The sequence below is a fragment of the Neophocaena asiaeorientalis genome, unplaced genomic scaffold, assembly GCF_003031525.2.
Source record: "Neophocaena asiaeorientalis asiaeorientalis breed wild unplaced genomic scaffold, Neophocaena_asiaeorientalis_V1.1 scaffold20, whole genome shotgun sequence".
NCBI lineage: Eukaryota > Metazoa > Chordata > Mammalia > Artiodactyla > Phocoenidae > Neophocaena > Neophocaena asiaeorientalis.
In genome coordinates, this window is record NW_020173387.1 from 163,363 (window position 1) to 181,837 (window position 18,475).

General features: G+C 42.9%; 1 protein-coding gene across 3 annotated transcripts in view; it reads right to left on the reverse strand.

Annotated features, from left to right (window-relative positions):
• POLA1 (DNA polymerase alpha 1, catalytic subunit) overlaps positions 1-18,475 on the reverse strand; it is a 295,300-nt gene that overhangs the window by 1,016 nt on the left and 275,809 nt on the right. The gene's annotated exons all lie outside the window — the stretch shown is intronic.

An 18,475-nucleotide genomic window follows, 5' to 3' on the forward strand; every position in this document is an offset into this window, starting at 1 on the left:
CACCGGGGACAGAGCCACCCTCGACTGACGACTGACGGGAACAGCAGGTGCACGGCCGTGTGCGGCAAGCAAGGTGAACTCCACTCCCAGACACCGGATTCGCGGCACTGTCAAGCACATGCACACAACTGCATGCAAAGTTCGGATGTGGCAGGAACTAGTTTGTCTCAAAAGGCAGGCGGAGCCTCCCAACTCAAACTCCCCAGATCAGCTGGACCTAGTTAGTTTCTTCTAGTCCCTTCCATCTGCGTCCCTCTGCTACACAAAATCTCCTCTGCTCAGAGGCGAGGGGTGGGCTGTCTGGAGAGTACCTGCCCATTGGCAAGATTGCTTTTTTCTTCTTTGTCCACACTGTGTGCCCGTGAACTTGAGGGGTGCAGCCGTCCTTCCTCTGCTCCTTCCACCCCATTCATCCCTGGCCTTAGAGAAGGGTACTCTCAGCCGGAGAGAGAGGGTCCTTCCTTTCCCTCCCCAGGGTGTGAGACCTCTACATTTGGTTCTTTGGAAGGAGCACTGGGCAGAGATACCCAGGTCTGGTCTTTTGGGGACGGGGGTGAGCCCTGGGGTTGCCAACCCTGCCCAGAGTGGTTAAGATGATACAGCTTTTGTTCAAAGCTGCTCAGGAACCCTGTGAGGTGTTTGGAGAGGCCCTTCTAAAAAGAATTCCCCATCTGATGGCTGAGGAAACTGGGCGGTTAAGTCACTTGCCCCAGGGCACATAGCTGGAGATCTAGGATGCAGAAACAGCAAACCCAGGTAGCCAAAACCCTGAGCCCACGCTCGGCAAGGCTCACTGTGCCCCGTGCCCCTCACTGTCCCTGCACCCCGTGTCACTGCTCCCAGATAGAGACGGGCAGGCTCCCAGATGCTGGCCTGGGCCAAGGAGGCTGGGGGGAGCGAGGCTGTCCGGCGCCCCGGGATAGGAAAGCATCGGGAAGGAAACACGGAAGGGAGTGCACATCAGTCACCAAAAGAAAAAACCCCACGGAAACAACAGAGCAACAGAGAAGTCTACAAAGCACCTGGAAAATGAAAACTTGGTCTCCAGGTTTTTGTTCCTTAGCTACACATTCGTGTTTGTTCTCCACAACCTTTTCTAAATTACATCAATTGCCTTTCAAAAAACAACAACAAAAAGTTTTGTAGAGAGGATTTAAATGCCCAAAGGGGGTGGAAAGAGGCGAGAAGAGAGAGAGGGGGTGCATCGTTAAGCGAGGAGAGAGACACTTTGAGTTCTAATTATCGGAGTCTGGGAATACACAACAATGGCCCGAGCAGTGGCTGGGAATACACAACAATGGCCCGAGCAGTGGCGGCCCGAGGCCAGCGCCCCATGCATGTGAATGACACAAATGCATGTGTGACGGGGAGAGACATTTACAGAGCTGTGGTGAGACGGAGCAGGGGAGGAAGAGAGAGGGCACAGCTCCTGATGTGTTTACCTCCTCTGCTGATGGGATATTGACTTTTCCCACCAGGTTGGTTAGAAAGGGGACTATTTACGCTGCTACACAGCGGAGTTAGAATGACAACCAGCGTCACTTGGTGCTCTTCTTCGTGAAAGACAACTGTGACCGCCAGCATATCCCATAGCCGGTCAATACAGCCCAGGCACCATTCCACGCCGGTTAGAGATGCAGGAAAAAGCTCCTACTTGCTTCCCCAATGAGAATTGACTCAATAATGTTTGGAAGGTCTTCTAGGAAACAGAACTGCACGAGCTGTCACAGGCCACATCGAGGGTGGGAGCTGAGGTGGGGAAAGGGCTCACCCCTTCTTCGTGGTTTTTCTCTCCCTGCTTCGGGCACCTGGGCCACCCACGTTAGGCTTCTGTCACTCTGTTTCCCTTAATGCTACACCCACCCGCCACTTTAGAACTCAAGGGAAAATCCCAGGGTTAAATGGTGGAAACCAGTTAATGTAGCCGGTAGAACCTGATTCCTTCACCCTGTTCCAGTTTTGGGAGTCAGGGAAGAGGCCATCTCACGAGCACCTGACCCGAAGCAACAACTGTTAAAAGATTTCAAGAGGACATCAGGCAAGAGGCGGAGAAGACGTGCAGCCATCCCGTCCCACCCACAGAGATGCCACTGGCCATGGCTGTTGCTGTCTCAACAACCAACAAAAAAACCCAAACTTCAAGACAGGGAAGGAACACACGAGCACACCAGCAAAATATACTCTAGTGGACTGAAGTAACACTGGAAGGCACTCATCTTAATACACCAGCAAAGCGAATCTACTTTTCCTGGGAACAACATTTGAGGAACACGTATCTACAGCTTTTTTACCCTGGTCCTTTCTACATGATGATTCCTTAGGGTTATACACTCATTACCAAAAATATCCTGTCCCCAAGCCCTATGAAAACAATGAAAACCGAGTCAGACCAGACGATTAACTATTCACACAATATTTTATCAGACAAGAAAATGAACTGCTAATTTAAAAGTTGGTTTCTACTAATTAGAGTCTAAAACCTCAAAATCATGCAACCTACAGTATTTTCTACGTGGGATGAACTAGACCGTCATCTGCATGTTGAACTTGTCTTAAATATTTTATTTAAAAGCCAACTGATCAAATAAGATGTCAGAACTATTTTTTTTAAAAAGTGGAGTATTCTCTCATCTAAGGAAACCATCTCTATTTCAGATATTTTATTTCCGTGTCAGTAAACTGGAAATCTCTTTTCAGCTTTACTCTTTGTAAAACCCTTTTTGGACTTAACGAAACACCCTGAACTAGAAGCACGAGGCAGAGACATTTTAACATCGCCTGCTGGTTATTTTCTTTCAATTAAGGCAGGCTTAGGCACACAGGCAGCAGCCGTCTCTGTTCTGAATGTCTGTTTCATTTATTTCCGTGCAAAGGTATCAAACAACAGTCAGTTATAATTGATTCTGTCAGGTGTTATACAGTCAGTCATAATTGTCTCTGTGTAGAGGTGTGTCAATTTACTATATCTGAATTAAATATTCTGTCAATTATGAAATCAGGTAATAATTTCAGTCAGTTTTTTAATTGCATGGCTTCCCACCATACCGTTCTCTGATTTCCCACCTTTTCTAATCCGTAGCCTCCCTCCCTCAATGCAACGTGAGCTTTGCTATAAGGTGTGGAACGCAGGAAGCTTTGGGAATTTTGAAAGAAAACCTCTTTACTATTTAAAACCATCCGACCCATAGAGAGCTGTTGGAGCCTCTAGCCTGGCTGTCTTTCTCCTGAATATCAAACAATAACCGAGTCTGGACAATGCACGGGATCTGAAAGATCTCAAGTGATATCCCTGTTTCAAAGACAAACACATTTAGGGCCCCAAATCAAATGACAAGTATTAAACATTTCTCCATCAAAATAAGAAAGAAAAAACATCATCTCCCATTGAATTCTTACTTAGAAAAAAATTTACAAGGCACAGTGCCAGGCACACACAGCATACGATGCATTCATCAACTAACCAATGCCTAGAGGACCACTGTCGCCTGTTAAATCACGTCTTAGATGTTAAAATATTTCTGAGGGCTGAAGAGTCTTTCTGTTAGTCCACTATCCAGCTCCAGTCCTACTGATAAATAATTATCTTCCATTTTTTTTCTCTTCTTTTCTGTTGATACCACAATACAGCCTTCCAACAGAATAAAATATCCATGGTTTAGCTCAAGTGCTCTACTGGGCTGATCTGACAAGTATTTAGAAGTGTGATTATAATTCTCTCCGTCACTGGTCTGGTTCACGTTCAATAAACAGAGGCTTTCTGTGGCCTGGTGGTGGCGAACAGCGCCCTTCCCTCTCCAAGAGAAGGGAGGCGCTGCCGGGTGCCACCACCATGAAGGGCTGGTGCTTGGAAGTTTGGAAAGAGCAGAGGGCCATGGAAGAGGGGAGCAGACAGGGTGAGCCGGCATAAAGAATGCCACATCTAGAGTGAAAAATAGAAGGGGAGAGTCGTGCCCCTTACCATGTTTCAGTGGAGAAAGAGTCACCTTGAAAGAGATCAAAAATTTCCTTTCAACTGGATGAAGTGACTCTATCAGGGTTGGGTTTTGGGTGTTTGTATTTGTCATGTCGGAAGAAAATTGCCCATGCAAGCCCTCTTGCTGAGGTTATAAAAAGTACTGTCAACCACACTGGACAGAATTTTTCTTTTTGGGGGGGTACAGAGAGGGAAAAAAAACACATTGTGTAGGATCATTAAGCACTGTTGTATAAATAAAGTTAGAAGATCAAACGAAAGAGGGGACTCGGGTTAAATGCTGGAAGACAAGCTTAAATAAAGTTCTAAGAAAAAAGCAAGGCACGCTGTAATTCCAAGAACCTATTACTTCAGACAATTTACTTCAAAAAATAAAATCAGAATGGTAAATGATTACCCAAAAGCAATCATGTCATCATCACTGAGAGATGGAATAAAATAATTTTTTGTGAAGTGGCTGAATGAGAGCAACTTAAAAGCCACGGAGCCTGTCAGAAGCACATTATTTCTTTTTACACCCCGTTTCCCAATTCATCTCAGTGCTGCTGACTAACCTCGGCTCCCAGCAGGTGGAGCATTTAAAATAAATAGCATTTCCTACAAAACGCGCTCCAACTGCCCCATGACAGACGCTTCCAATTCCCGGCCAGCCACTGGATCAGCTTCAGCGGTATCTAACAAGGTGTAAATACAATAACAAGCATGTAATTAAGTGAGCATGATGAAGTTAATGGAGATAATTCATTCCATTTTGGGCTTATGAATATTCTATTAGATGTTATCAGGCAGCTGGAATAGCTGTTAATTTAATCATCATTCAGACCAGCAAAATGTTCTTTGTGCGAGCATAATTGCAGAGAATGAATAATTGATTTGACAATTGTACCAGTGGATTTCAAACAGTTCTGTGCGCTCTCAGAGCAGGAAGGGAGGAGAGCTGGAATACTCAAAGCACTGAAGAGGTGGCAGAGAAGCCAGCCTGTAAATTGAACATTATCAGGACACAGATAAAGGACAATTTTTATTTTATCAATGCAACACAATTACATTACAGTGCGCTAGTAATCATTCTGCCCACACTTTCAAAAGGGAAATAAATTACTCTTCATGGGAAAGGACAAAAAGAAATATCAAATCCATTTAGAATCCATTGATATTGGATATTTAATTTTTCTGCATTGTATTTTATTATAGGAAATATCAAAGTGTGTTTGAAATTACTGGCACATTTAACTCTGTTACCTGCAATCAGGTACACAGATTGTATTTTACATGTATCTCTGTATTACAGCATGTTCTATGAATTACAATGACTTTATTGCCTTTTTTAAAAACTACCCTAATGTTTAAAAAGAGCCATCATTATGGTATAAAAGAGTATTGTACACGGTTAGCTATCAGAACTATAGGAACTCTTCTGGATATATTGAGCAACATTTTATTCTTCAAATGGTTCTATACTGCATTCGGGCAGAAAAAGTAGCAATAAAATGTTGACCTTCAACAAGCGGTTTCCAATATGAAACTAAGTTTTATTAAGGATAAACTCTACCAAAGGCCTAGAGTTCTGAGTTACTGCCCCAGGAGAAAACACATCAGTTTCTCCCCAAACCCTCCCAGTTATGGCTGCTAATGCAAACACCCTTCATGGCCCTGTATTCTATGAGCTTGTTATTTCATCAAAGCCAATGGGATAGATGGCAGCTACAGTGGATTTGATGTGCTATTAAAAAAATTGTTTTAAATAAATTTATTTTATTTATTTGTGTTTTATTTTTGGCTGCGTTGGGTCTTCGTTGCTACACACGGGCTTTCTCTAGCTGCAGTGAGAGGGGGCTACTCTTCATTGCAGTGCGTGGGCTTCTCACTCCGGTGGCTTTTCTTGTTGCGGAGCACGGGCTCTAGGCGCGCAGGCTTCAGTACTTGTGGCGCACGGGCCTAGTTGCTCTGCGGCATGTGGGATCTTCCTGGACCAGGGCCTGAACCCGTGACCCCTGCATTGGCAGGCGGATTCTTAACCACTGCGCCACGAGGAAAGTCCAGTGCTATTTTTTAATACACATGAAGTCATGAGAAAATGGAAATATTCCAAATATCTTAATATCTAATCAATGTTCCATGACAGTCAAGAGCAAAGATGATTAGCTGCAGGTCAGCAGTACTTGGGGTGGGGGTGGGAGGGCAGTTGGGTTGGGAGGTGGGAAAGTAGAACCAACTGCGAAGTTTGTTTTTCAATACATCCATCCAGCGTTCACCACCCAACTCCATTCTCATAGGTCCTTGTGGGGAAAGGGAGGGTGAGAGATGTGTTTTGAGTTTTAAAGATTCCCATATTCTGCTGTTTACACCCATCCCCCCCGCCCCCACTGAGGACCAGAAGTACACAATTTTCAGGTATGTCTGATTTCAATGACCTCACAGCCTTAGAGTGTTGAAATAACATTTTCCACCAGTACCACTCTTCCTGAAGACTCCAGGCTTTCAAAGGCTTGCGTCAGCAACAGTATCCAAGAAGTGTACAGAGTATCTTTATTGTTCACATACCATTTCTTATCTTTTTCTTTATTTTTGGCTGCATTGGGTCTTTGTTGCTGCCCGGGCTTTCTCTAGTTGCCGTGAGCAGGGGCTACTCTTCGTTGCGGTGCACGGGTTTCTCATTGCGGTGGCTTCCCTTGTTGCAGAACACGGGCTCTAGGCGCGCGGGCTTCAGTAGTTGTGGCACGCGGGCTCAGTAGTTGTGGCGCACGGTCTTAGTTGCTCTGCGACATGTGGGATCTTCCTGGACCAGGGCTCGAACCCGTGTCCCCTACACTGGCAGGCGGATTCTTACCCACTGCGCCACCAGGGAAGTCCCACCATTTCTAACCTTGATGTTTAATTATCTTAACCTCTACTTACATGGTTTCTAAACCTGGGTGCTATCTGGTTACATGTACTACTCACAGGACCTGGAAATTATTTACCCTGGGAAGTTAGCAGGGTGTGGGTGTGGGCCGGCACACTCTATTTTGGGAGGGAAGGGCAGACGAGGGAGGAAAAGAAAATGGATATGTACTAAATGCAGTAAGTATAGATTGGGAGTTGGCATTGGCTTTGGAATCGGAAATTCTGGACTCATTTCTGGGCTCTTATCTGTGGACATCAAGCCCCTGCTTATTTTTATTCACTTTAAGGAATGAGTAGGTTGAAGGGTTAGTGTGCCCAGGCAGTTTCTGGGATCAAGTTATGCTCAACAAATGTTAGTCACTGAAATGATGGTGACAGATAGGTGGGAAAAGCTACAGTCCAGTTTAAGTGATCATTTTCCGCAGGTGGAAGAAGAAAAATGCCCTTAGGGTGTAGCAAATAGGCACAAGGGGCACCCAAGGGAACGGCTTCCACACTCCCTGTCTGGGCCCAAGGCTGTGTCACCAGCTAAGCTCTTGTCCTCTTAGGGATAAAGGCAAAAGAACATCGATAGGCCTTGCCTTGGTTGCTCCTTAATCCTCTGGGTATCTTCCCTTCTCACCAGCCTCCTGTTCTCATGGCCCATGCTACTGTGTCAGGGACAGTTCTAATCCATGTAAACTGGATAGAACTATGACTGGGCCATAGTTGGACATGGAGCTAACAGTTATGCGATGATCAGGGCCCAGGGCCACTTCCACTTTCTAGACAGAGGACAGAAAAGGCTGTGCCTGCCTAGATCCTGGCACTAAGGCAAGCCTCCTTCAACACCCTTTCCCTTCTGCACACCGAGGATGGATGCAGCTACAATTATTCCAAGGGCTCTCGGCCTTTCCTGGGTTCCATGTTTGTTCATGGGTTGTGAACATTCCCTCCCAACTTGTGTATCATGCATCTATAGATGTCATACCCCAAGATGGTGAGAATTACATTCCTTATGGAGGAAAAGTGAACATTTTTGATTAATCCAAATCAAACAGGTACTCTGGCAACATAATAATATAATAAATGACTATATATTCCTCTCAGGTTGTTGGACTGAGGCTTCAATATCTCATCATGCGAGCTTATCCACAGGGAAGCTCACAACATGGCAGCTGGTTTCCCTCGGAGTGCGTGCTCAAGAGAGAAGTCAGATTCTTTTGTAACTTAATCTCAGAAGTGATATCCCATCCCTTTTGTCACTTGGTCCAGCCCACACGCAAAGGAAGAGGGCTACTGCACAAGAGTGATATGGGGATCATTGGGGTGCCATCTTAGAAACGACCTATCAGAGAGGGCCACTGCCCTGGACAAATGGTGGGAATACAGGAAAACATGAATAAATATATTATTTGCCAACTTGCTGGGGTAACTGACTCAGTGTGGAGTGCCTAAGCTAACTGACTCAGTGTGGCGTGCCTAGGGAATGGGTGGAAATCTAAGACCTTAAGAAATCTGAGGAAAAGCAGAAAGAGAAAGTCAAAGGCAGACTATTAAATGACATCAAACTCGTTATCCAAGGAAAATATAAGAAGGTAAATCCTGTATTAGGTAGATTTTTTGGGCTGCTCTGGATTTTATGTTTATGTAAAATGGATGTGGTTTTGAATTTATGACTCAACAGATACAATCTAAACATTAAAGCAATCCAGCCACTCAAAGAACCAACCACGAAGTCTGAAATACCAATGTTTTCAGGGTATCAGGATTAGCAACCTCTACCTTCTTAAATTCTATGAACTGATATACTGTACTTTCTCTGGGATAAGTTCTTCCATTAAGCTAATATGATTCTGCCTCTTGGAAACCTGAAGACCGTGGTGTACTCCATTCCAGGATATGACAGTGACACTCTTTAAGTAGGATTCTCTACCAGTTTCAACAGAATTGACCACATAGGGGATTTCCCTGATGGTCCAGTGGCTAAGACTCCACGCTCCCAATGCAGGGGGCCTGGGTTCGATCCCTGGGGTCAGGGAACTAGATCCCACATGCTGCAACTAAGACCTGACACAGCCAAATAAATAAATAAATACTAAAAAAAAAAAAAAAAAGAACTGACCACATATCTTGAAACCTTAACTGGTTGGTCATCAAGATGGCCGTTGTCCCTCTCTATCAACTCTTCTCCCCCATCAAAGACTCTAGGGTTGCCCTGGGGAGGTAACTAGTGGCAGTGCTCCAGCCTACTTAGCAATTTTAATACGGGCATCCTTTCTCTACCGTAACTTACATCAAGGCTCTAAGGAAATTGTGTGTCTTAAGGAAGGAGCATTTTCTTAGAGAAAAGCTAAAGGCTCTTGTGAGACTAGGTGGCCTAAGTGAAGCTACTGACAAACACAAGCTGAATGGAATGTAAATTCTCCCTATAGAATTTGCGAAGTGTGACCTAAAAATTACAGAAGGCTTTCTCTTGAAAGACAGAGTCCCTTTAGGCTTCTTCCTCACAAGGGTGGCCGAGCACTGACCACACTGGCTGACTCCCAAATGGGGTTCTTTACTAGAAGCAGTCAAAAAAATTTTGGTATTTTATGTTTTATACCTTTCATTATTATAGGGCAAGGGTTAGCCAACTATGGCCTGAAGGCCAAACCCAGGCTGCCACTTGTTTCTATCAATAAAGTTTTAGTGGAACACAGCCATGCCCGTTTGTTTCTGAACTGTCCACGGCCACAATGGTGATGCTAAGCAGCTACAATGAAAACAACGCCATAAGTTAAACAGAGGAGACACGATACCCATGAGGAAACTGGACCAGGAAGCTTTTTGCAAGGCTCGTGCTCTTTCCTCTAAACTCAGTGTGGAGGGACACAAAGAGTAACTCGCACTCTCCTACCCCCCAGCCCGCGTGATTGAGATTTAGAAACGCACAAGTTCTCCTCAGCACTCTTACGGAAGATTTCCCATCTATGGCCCAGGCAACTGAAAGTCTTTGGAATTTTAGCCCATGTCGATGCAGGATGCTAGAACGAACATGCTCATCTTCCCCCCGGGGTACAGTGCTGATGCCAGGGCATGCAAGGCCAAATGGTTCACTTTACAGATCTAAAATCTGCTCTAATAAAAATATGAATTCTTATTTCAGTGTGTTCTTTGGTTCTTCTTGGATGAAGGTCAAATGATTAGAGAAAAAAAGACGGAATGAGCACATCAGGGAAGTTCTACTGCACATTCCAGATGCTTCTCAAATAAAGCCACAAACAAGTTCTATTGCACATTCTCAGGTTCTTTTTTGTGGTAAAACTTAAGAAAGTCCTTCTAGATGCTCCTTAAAAAAAAGGCTTCTATCAAGGCATTCTTTTGAGAGAATCTGTTAGTAGTTAGAGACACTCACCACCTTCATGTCAACAAACAATACACACACTGCTCTGCATTTTTACTATCACAATCCTCAATGTATACTTTTTAATGCTTAGTCCAAAGCTAATTACAAAATGGGTCTGACTGATTTGCAAATTGTTGCTATCCATTTAAAGCTATGTCACATTTAAGACTCAATGATTAAAAGGGAGAGCGGTGTGTCTCTTACACGGTACAGTTTGTGATTAAGTCACTGAATTCTCTGAACCCTCTGACCTTGTTAAGCAGCCTCTAGGCCCTCATTTCCCTCACTTCGCAGATGGAAGCGGGGAGTTCCAGGGAGGCAGGTAGTGGAGGATGTGACGGAATGACAGAATACCTAAACCACAATTCCACAGAAAAGGTAAATGGTGCTGAGGGAGATGTAACTGCTAGCACGGATGCATCCCACTATGCAGGGCAGCCTCCTTCCCACGTTAAGACAGGACCACTCACGCCGGAGAGCATGCAATGTCTTCATTTAGATGGCACTAGCGGATGGGCTGCTTACGAATACTGACCGCATCATTATCAGGGCCTTTTCTTGAATGCTTTAGCTAACATTAAACGTTAAACTAGAAACTGGGGAAAATATGAATCTGAAACATGCTCGACTACAAGCCCAGAAAACCATGATACCAGGTAAAGAACTCTGGACTAACATAAAGCTGAGAACTCGGAGACTCTTGACAGGTGGAGCATTCGTCTATGTTCATCTCTACAACCAAATGACGACATCCCCCACTGGCAAATTACCCGTGTTTGGGCCTCTCCACTTGTTCATTCAACAAATATTTATTGAGTACCCACAGGGTGTCAAGCACAATTTGGGATGGGGTAGGGATGAAGGAAGGAATCGAAGACTAAATCAGTATGACTGCTATACTTCAGGAGCACAGTTTGACATTCTAGCTGGATTTTAAAAAATATGAATAAATAAATACACTACAATTCTATGAACCCACAGGAGAAGCATAGATTATTAACTCATTCAAGAAATATTTATTGAGTGCCTACTATGTGCCAGATAACTATTCTAAGCCCTGGGGATACAGGAATGAACAAGACGGACAAAAATGCCTGCCTTTGGGCTTCCCTGGTGGCGCAGTGGTTGAGAGTCCGCCTGCCGATGCAGGGGACACGGGTTCGTGCCCCGGTCCAGGAAGATCCCACATGCTGCGGAGCGGCTGGGCCCGTGAGCCGTGGCCGCTGAGCCTGCGTGTCCGGAGCCTGTGCTCCGCAACGGGAGAGGCCACGACAGTGAGAGGCCCGCGTACAGCAAAAAAAAAAAAAAAAGCCTGCCTTAGCCACCATGGAAGACAGTATGGAGATTCCTCAAAGAATTAGCAATAGAAGTACCATATGATCCAGCTATCTCACTTCTATTTACCCAAAGAATACGAAAAGAATACAAAAAGATATATGCACCCCTACGTTCATCACAGCATTATTTACAATAGCCAAGAAAGACAAGGAAACAACCATCAATGGATGAGTGGAGAAAGAAGATGTGGTGTATATATACACAATGGAATACTACTCAGCCATAAAAAAGGGCAAAATCTTGCCATTTGCAACAACATGGATGGATCTTGAGGGTATTATGCTAAGTGAAATAAGTCAGATGGAGAAAGACCGTATGATTTTACTCTTATGTGGAATATAACAAACAAAATAATAAATTTTAAAAATGCCTGCCTTCATAAGGCTTAGAGTCTGATGATATAATAGATATGGAGAGAAAAATCCATGAGAGATAGTATAAAGATAAATAAACATACATTCTTTAGAAGAAAGGCAGTCCAGAAACCTGAGTTGCTTTTATTATTTTTGCAATACATCTAATAGATCACGACTCAATTATTTTGAGCACAGATTATAGGTTATTTATTTGTGCAATTTTAAAAGTCTAAATAAATTCTGTGGAAGTGGAGCAGGCTTGAAGTACAGTGTTACTGCCACCCTCAAAATAGCCCATCCGTTGGCCTTGAATTTAAAAATATGGTTCACTTCAAAATGCATCAAATACAACATATACAGCTGCCATCTGTCCTGTAGTCATAGTGGGAGTCCCTTTCATTCACAAGCAAAGCCAGTGGAGGGGGGGGAGGGACTCGAGATGGAGAGAGGATAAATTCCATTTGTGCTATTAAGAAAAAAAGTAGAACAGTGAACCCAGTGGTTGAAAAGTGAAGATAAAAAGAAGAAAACAGTAATCTTGCTATAGAAACCAGAGAATTATGTTCTTGCTCTCCCCCCACTTTTTTTTTTTTTTTGTCTTTCACACTGTACAAACTCTAGCACCCCGAACAACTCACTCTCCTGCTATTTCCAGCACTTTAAAGAAACTTTTCAGCATTTCTGTTTGACACATTTTTTTTCAACAGGGAGGTGAAGACAATAAGTAAACAGGTAGTGAAGGGCTATTTAGAGAGCTGGTCAGTCACAGTAATAATAAAGGGAAAAACCCCACCAGAACAGAACATCTATCCTATGTACGGCAGCCACAGACGGCACATGACCTCTGACAAACAGTTTTCAGAGTAATTTTAATGCTACTCTGGATTTAACTTGACTAACTGGTAGCAATTGAGCACATCTTTTTTTCCCTTTCTTGTTCTTTTTTTGTGGCAGCAGTTATCTAAAACGCTACAATAACAGCATCAGAAGTAGAATGGTGGAAGATTGGTTTTCCATTGTGCTGCTGAACTGGCATAATGCCCACTTTAAAAGCAATTCGCTGCTCATCACTGAAATGTGGCAGACACGACACTAAATGCCTTGAGGAAAAAAAAAAGGGACTTGAGAAGGGGGAACCCACTCCAACCACCACGCAAAGGGGGGAAAAAAGAGCACCACAGATGATGAATATGGGGAAGAGAAAATTGCCAAATAAAAAGTTGAGCATGGCATGCAGACTCCCAACAGGCTGTACTTAATTTGCTGGAAGAAGATTTTGTCTGCAGGTCTGCATTAGGAAGAGCAGAACAAAACAAAAGCAAAATATATATTTATGTCTGTCTATTGCTCCGATGAAGCAAAAACCTAGTGAGTTCCATCAATCATCTGTCAAACATGTCTTCCCCGTTTTATTTACCACCAAATATAATGAGTAAATATGTGATAATAAAACTCTTCTTTTTACATGGACATATACAATTTTGCCTCCTGCTAAATACAGGTAATGATTTAGGAAGCTTTCAAAATGTCTTTTTACTGTCAATAAAACTAATTCTATTCCCATTTTCATGTGGGGAAAAAAAGGCTTTACAAATGAAAATTCAAATTAAAATTCTGATTATAGTGTAGTGTGACAACACCTGTATTTATAATTTTACTGTCAGCTAGCTTGTAGTGTTTAACAATAGCTCGAAGTAGAAAAGTAATTGGAATTTGTCTGTAACATGCCAGGTGACGGCATCGGGAGCTTTGCTACGCTACAGCAAAATCTGGTTTGATGGCAAAATAACCTCACGAGATTTCTACACATAAAAGGTTATCAGGGCTGGAGGGGGGAAGGTATCCCAGGTATGGGACCCCTTCCTGAATCTGAAGAATCTGAGAGTTTGCATCTGATGAGTAAAGACCACCATGACCCTGACATGTGCTCCTGGTCTGCTGTCTCCCCTGCAGCCTTGCAAATGGTGCTGATGCAGTTTAATTTCTAGAGTTCCTCCAGAAAAACAAAGATCAGACAAACAAACAACAACTGAAACCCTGTTGTTTCTAAAACAAACTGATGACTTCATTTAGCTATGAACTTGGCAGAAGCAGGTGGGATGGGGGATCCACCAGCTGATGGGAAGCATACGCGGGGACTGAAAGTACCAAGGTGGAGCAGGGCAAGGCCCTCTCAGACGACAAGGAACAGAATGCTTTCCATTTCTCAAAGGCTGCACAGCCAGGAGCGCTACAGATATTTATTGTATTCATTCACTTTCAGTAACCACAGATAAATATAGGTACCCACACAGATGCTTAAGATTTGCTATTTAACAAAAGATTAAGAGAAAACTTACACATCCCACTTACACTTTTACTGAAGCAATATGGAGAAAAAAAAATTATTTAAAGCGGTGTTCTGCTGTCAACTCGAATCTTTCAGAACTCATAAACACACGCTAATCTCCACACACAACTTGCCTTACTCTAGTCTACAAGTGAAAAGCCCATCTTTTTCATTATCCTAAAGATGAAAAAAAAAAAAAAGAAGCCACATACAAAAGAAAAACAGAATGACAGTGATGTTTTAGTTTACACTAGATATGGCAACACACACAAACTGTCAAAACTATGGAATGAAAAAAGCTGTTATCAAGCAACTGTCAAGAGAGTCCTCTGAGATTTGGAAATCTTGTGTTTATTGTAACTACTGCACATTACGCAAAGAAAGAAACAGCCCTCTCCTTGCTCTTGCTGCTAAATATCATGCAAGAGAACATAGGCTTCTCCCTTAGTATTTAGATTAATTTTTTTTCCACGTGTGTAATTCTGTGCTTGACAGAGCTGCTCCCCTCCTCCTAGCTTTTCTAACAATGTGGCCAAAGTTCAGAGAGAAACCCGAGGTTACAGCAAACATTATTTCATTTCGAAAACCATCACTGTCTCATTTCATGTTGTTAACTGGTTGTCTGTCCATAAGAGTGGAATCTGTTAACATCAAAATGCAGTCTTCACCTGAATGATTTTCCTGACTTAGAGTTCCACAAAGAGAAGCGTATAGTTGAAAAGGCACAGACACTTACCATAAAATGATTTTAATTCATTACTCTCTTTCCATCTCCCTATCAATGCACACCTCGAGAAACCCAAATCCCTAAAGGAAAATTACCATCTAATAAGGGGGAAATATGGGAAAATACAGGGTCCAAATCTCTTCCACAATGCGTGGATATTAGTGATTTGTAGGTCATTTCCCCAACTCAAACTCAACGGGCAAAATTCCCCTTGTAATTGAAGTCAGTACATTTTATTATCCTTGCCAATGAGGCCTTTCTACCTGAACACCAAGGCAGCATCACTCAGTCTGACTCTTAATTCCTGCTCTGAGGCCACGTGCAGAGCAGAGCCTCATCACTAAGAGCAGCAGATTAACGTGAGTGAAAGCACTCTCCAGGTGTTTCCATTTTTCTGTTTCATGTTCCCTTTAGATGCAGAATACTCGCCTCCTGACATTCCTCAGGATGGAGAAAAACTGGACAGCAGAACCTTTACTATAAGTGTAATTGCCTGGATTCAGATGAACCATGGGTCAAGTCAAATCGCAAAATAGGTTACTGCAGAAAAAAAAAAATGTTAGCAACAAACAGGCTGACATATAGAACAACGGCCATAACTCTGGACCAAAGAGAGTCCATTGAATTTACTTCTGCACATCTTCCTGGCATCCTTCCCTTCTTGGAGAGCTAATGAGAACATGGGGACATTACTGATGCACGCGTTGGCCATCTCGGTGGTGACATACAAGAAGTCAACGTGTCTTGAGTGGATCTTGGCTCTAAATAGGTTATGATGGTTGCCCAATGCTTAGAACATACTTATTTTAGGTCTCAGTGACCTGGTATGACTCAGTAACAGAAAAGGTCAGTCAAATTTTAACCTGAGGTAAAAACGGTTTAACAGTGATGTCAGTTTTATAAAAATGAACATGACTGGCTAGTAAAGAAAATCTGAATTCTTCTAAAGCTCTTATGTAATCTTTTATGATTTTTAAAGTATCCCTCAATTATTAATAAAGGGAAAAAGAGGAATATTGACATGTTTTATCACTTGCATCCTCTAGTACTATTTTAGGGTAAGTGGCCAATTTACATCCTTTTCATGCAATGAAAATCAAGTTTTATGCAATTATCTTAATACCAACCAGTTCTCTGCTAATAATATTTTATTTGAGGTAAATAGTGAAGAATTTTTTCCCTTAGTCTAGTGACATTTTGGCAAGTTTTATGTGGAAAAAAGAGCTATAAGTTGGTGAAGTTACGGCAACTGGTCCATTAAGGAAGTTTGGGAACGTGTGCAACAAAGCTGGGGACAGTACTTTTAGTTATTCACATGATTTACAAACCATTAGTATTGTGTACATAAGTAGTTAAGTTTAAAATGTGCTCTACAGCTAGACTGTTTGGGTTTGAATCCTGACTCTGCCATCAACTTGCTGTGTTACCTTGAGCAGGTTTCTTAATATCTTTGTACTTCCATCTTCTCATCTGTAACATAGGGAGAACAGTAGTGCCTACTTCATAAGTTTGTGCCGGGAATTAAGTTAAAACACAGAACACGCTTACCACAGTATCTGGGGCTCAGTGTATTCAATAAATGTTAACTATTATTGTTACTATTTGCATACTTAGTACTATACTATACTTTGAATTATGGGTCTCATCTAAAATCTAATCAAAAAGGGAAGAAGACGCAGAAAGAACTACTTCCCATCGTATCTGACCCACGTGGAATATGAGCTAAGAGGGTGCACAAAGACCTCTGCCAACCTCCTCTATTCCATATTTTGAGGCCTTTGGATTTCGTGAATGTTCAAATGGTAGTACAGATTTAAGTGGAAATATCTTTCTTAACTGTAATAAAGAACAAAGAAGGAAGCTTTGTTTACAAATATGTATCTGTCTATATCTATATCTATATACCTATCTATATCTATCTACCTATGGCCGTGCCACGCGGCTTGTGGGTTCTTAGTTCCCCGACCAGGGATTGAATGCGGGCCACAGCAGTGACAACAAAGAATCCTATCCACTGGACCGCCAGGGAATTTCCCAAATATTTATATTTTGAATTCTTAGAACATAAATATGGACAAAATTCAAACTGCACAAAAAAGCATGCAATGAAAACTCCCAAATTTCTGGTTAAAGATGGCACACCAAATACACATATTTAGCTCCGTGAACTCCTAAATCTCCACTAAAATTACAGTAAGGGATTTTTTTATAGGCATAATAAACTCCAAGGAAGAGGAAAACAGGAATGGAGGTGCCAAAAGCAAAACTTAGAAAACAGAAGGACAAGAGGCAATTTACTTAACAGATCTTAGAAGGCAGAATTCTAAGCAGGCAGTAGGGAGAGTTGAAAAGGAACCTGGTTCATTCCACAGAACTCCCAAGGGCTTGTGAACTGGTGTCCCAAGATTATCTCTAGAAGAACAGCTGAAAGGTGCCCTTAGAAAATTGGCTGAAGTAGGTTTCAGAAACAGGCCCCAGATATCCACCTTCATTCTGGCAGAAGGCTTATTCTCTAGTGAGGGTCTCTGAAATGAAGGGGACAATGGGCCTATACTGGATGTTGAGACCCTGAGTTCCCTTTCCTCCCAGATGCTGGCAGCCAGCCTCATCCCTCCCCTCCCACCCCTGCCCAACGTAGGAGACTGGAAAAGTCTACTCTGGGGAATCGACCAGCCCACGAGAAAAAACACTCCAGTTACTGACCTATTTCATCCGTGAAACAAGAACACTTGGGGAAGAAGGAAAAGTTCTTAGAAATTGAAAGCATAATAGCAGAAAGAAAAAACTTAACTGGAAACGATGAGGAGGTAATCAAAGAAGAAATTCAAGAAAATTTCCCAGAACTGGAGGGCTTGCCTTTTCAGATGGAAAGTGCCCAGCAGCAGGAGTGAAAACTGCTGGAGACTAAGACACACCATCGTGAATGTGGCCATGACTAGGTGCACGGGAGATGCTACAAGTTTCTAAACAGGAACCAGCGATTTAAGAAGGTCACATATAGAAAGGATTAGGAATCTAAAAGGCTTTCAAAAAAGACAGAAGAATAATGTTTCCAAAATTGTGAAGGAAACTGAGTTCCAGCCTAGAATTCTCTAACTATTGATTCGGTATGGGGCGGATTAAGAACATTTTAAGACAAGCAAGGTCTCAACACTTTATCTGCCATGGACGCTTTCTCAGAAGCTACTGGAAGAGATACTTACTCTACCTCTCCCCAAAAGAGGAGCAGTTACCAGAATCTAGGACACGAGCACTCTGAAATAAGTGCTAAGTGAAGGCGATGCCCAGATGAGGGTAAGGGGAGCGCCCCAGGATAACAGCTGTGCATCAGGCCATGACAGCCATCAGCCCAGAATACCGGGTATGTTTGAACTGGATTAAGAGCAGGTTTAGATAACCAGGAGAAGGTCTGGTATGTATAAATACTGACTGCTGAGCTGTCAGAATCCTGATAACTGCCTTGTGAGCGTGGGGTGGGGGAGGGAGCAGGAGGCGGCGT